Here is a 2,888-nt window from a genome sequence, read left to right as displayed (position 1 = left end):
TAACTATGTTAAAAAGCTATTCACGGGAATCCGGAAGGCTTCCGCGTTCCGAACTACCCTTCCGCCCCGGCTGTTAGGGCCCATTAAAGGCGTTAATGTGAGCATCCGCTCGGCGCGGAATGCTCGTTAACGGTTCTGCCGGTCATGATGTCAAAACAGAATAACACCCAGGAGCGCAATAAAAACATCTATGTAACATTCGCCTGGAGGTACATATCGACGGAAAACAAAGCTAAGCTATAAAACGACTGGAGGGCGTCTAAACAAAGCTCTACATGCTTTTCGCCGTCTCTGCCAAACCCAGTACTTTTGGTCGTCTTTCTAAAATCGGGTCGACAAAAACTTTACTGGTTTCAGCTTCGGTCAAAACACTCAAATTAACTTACTTACATGCAAAATTAATGAGCTCATGGTTGGGTCTCAGTATCCCCAGACCACGGGGTCACTCCTAAAAACAGGACTACTACTAATTATTATATTGCTATTGTTTTTGTTCAGTAGATAAAAACCATCATCTCCATCGAAGATGGATCAACCCTTTCCCTTAACTCCTAGCTTCTCATCGTCAGAAAATGATTACAGATGTTATTTAAAATAATATCAGGACATACCAGGAAGCTAAAAGTTAGTTCGAAACAGTTTGAGTTCAAGTCTGAAGACCCCTCCAGATTTCTGAATCCAGGGAAATAACACCCTTATTCCCTCTCCGGAAGGCTGCTTTCCAAGCAGGGCTCGTACTCTTGTTTTGCCTCAGGGAAATGAACTTTTCTCGTTCTGCTGGACTTTGACTTGACCCTGACTTCCTCAGTAGTATGAACGTTCGTTGCTTCCCTATGTTTCGTGTACGAAGTCCTCAACGAGACATCCTTGGGTATTGAGTTCACTAGCTGATTCACTATCGACCGGCAGTCCCGTACAACATCCCGACTCCGGATGGTTATCGGCCTTTTCTCCGTTCTTTCAGTGATGCTCAACCGCTGCATGGTCTCCATCCACTCATAATTGAGCCGTTCAACCTCTCTGTTTAGCAGGTCACGGATTTTCGACATGACATCCTGGGCCACGTTCACCGTCTTGTTCAGTAGGGCTATGCTGTTGATGCCCAGCCTGGTCAGTTCCTGTTGAACCATGTTAGATCGAACCAGCAAGTTCAACAGGACCGGATCACCTTGCGACAACATTTTTATCTCCGCAGCAACTTCCACGGGAAGTTCGGGATGTCCTGGTATGGGATGCCCTGACTTGTCGAGCCATCTAGTGAGTGGCAGTTCGTCGTAGGTTTCTTTGTCCAGGAATGAAAATCCATCCTTAATCTCCGCTTGGCTGGCCTGCCTCTCTTCTAGTCGCTCGTTAAATTCCGTCTTTTTGCTGAGGCTATCGGCATTCTGGTGCCTGTCACGGGTTCGATGCTCTTTGATCATGTGGTATCCGTCAAAGCGCACAATCCGACCGGCAGTCCCGTACAACATCCCGACTCCGGATGGTTACCGGCCTTTTCTCCGTTCTTTCAGTGATGCTCAACCGCTGCATGGTCTCCATCCACTCATGATTGAGCCGTTCAACCTCTCTGTTTAGCAGGTCACGGATTTTCGACATGACATCCCGGGCCACGTTCACCGTCTTGTTCAGTAGGGCTATGCTGTTGATGCCCAGCCTGGTCAGTTCCTGTTGAACCATGTTTGATCGAACCAGCAAGTTCAACGGGACCGGATCACCTTGCGACAACATTTTTTCTCCGCAGCAACTTCCACGGGAAGTTCGGGATGTCCTGGTATGGGATGCCCTGACCTGTCGAGCCATCTTGTGAGTGGCAGTTCGTCGTAGGTTTCTTTGTCCAGGAATGAAAATCCATCCTTAATCTCCGCTTGGCTGGCCTGCCTCTCTTCTAGTCGCTCGTTAAATTCCGTCTTTTTGCTGAGGCTATCGGCATTCTGGTGCCTGTCACGGGTTCGATGCTCTATGATCATGTGGTATCCGTCAAAGCGCACAATCCAACGACCAATATAGCTGTGGTCCATTGAATAGGTTTTCAGTCAGGCAAGAGCACGATTATCCACACGCAACTTGAAGGGAGCGTTCCCTAAGTAGGCTCTGTATTTTTACAAGAAAAAGATCACCGCGAACATCTCCGCTTTTGATGCACCATACTTCATTTCAGTGTCGCTAAGAACCTTACTTCCATAGGCTATTGGTCGGAGAACAGTTCTCCCGTTCCACTCTTGTTCTTTGTGAAGAAAGCCCGATATCGCAACCACTGATGCGTCTGTGTCTAACACGAACATACCCTTTTCTGTCGGCATGCCGAGAACCGGTGCCTCGCAGAGTTCGCGCTTGAATTCTCAAAGGAGACCTGATAGTAGTAGAAGAGTGAGGCGATCAGGAGGGGGGGGGTGGCTGCTGACCCTCATGTATTAATATAGGCTATAGAGTATCCGGTCAGCAGCCTATGTATTAACATAGGCTATAGATTTCCCTATGTATTAAGATAGGGAATATGTTTCCTATGTATTAAGATGGTAAGGTTTCAGTTGGTAAGTTTCAGATGGTAAGATGATAATTTTCAAAAAAAAATTTGACACCCGAGTTTTTTGGAGCTCGAGTTCGCCGATACTTGCGTTTCTTAGCTATCGTCTACGGTTTAGATGATTTGATTATTGTCTTAAAGGTTTGATTCAATGAGAAAACTATCTAAAGCTATACTGAAACCTAACGAAACTTCGAGAAGAAAATCATGTTTGTTGACAAAAAAGTTAAAATCAAAAGATGAAATATATAAATCACTGCTTGGTATAATCATTTTATCACAAGTTTACAGTTAGTTCATCAATACTGAATTGAATGCTTTCACACTATCTGTTTTTTACAATTTCAAAGGTTTTGTGTGTATT

This window comes from Symsagittifera roscoffensis, chromosome 1, assembly GCF_963678635.1.
Source record: "Symsagittifera roscoffensis chromosome 1, txSymRosc1.1, whole genome shotgun sequence".
In the NCBI taxonomy this organism is placed as follows: Eukaryota; Metazoa; Xenacoelomorpha; order Acoela; family Convolutidae; genus Symsagittifera; species Symsagittifera roscoffensis.
The sequence above is the reverse complement of the archived record's forward strand: the minus strand, read 5'-3'. Positions refer to the sequence as shown.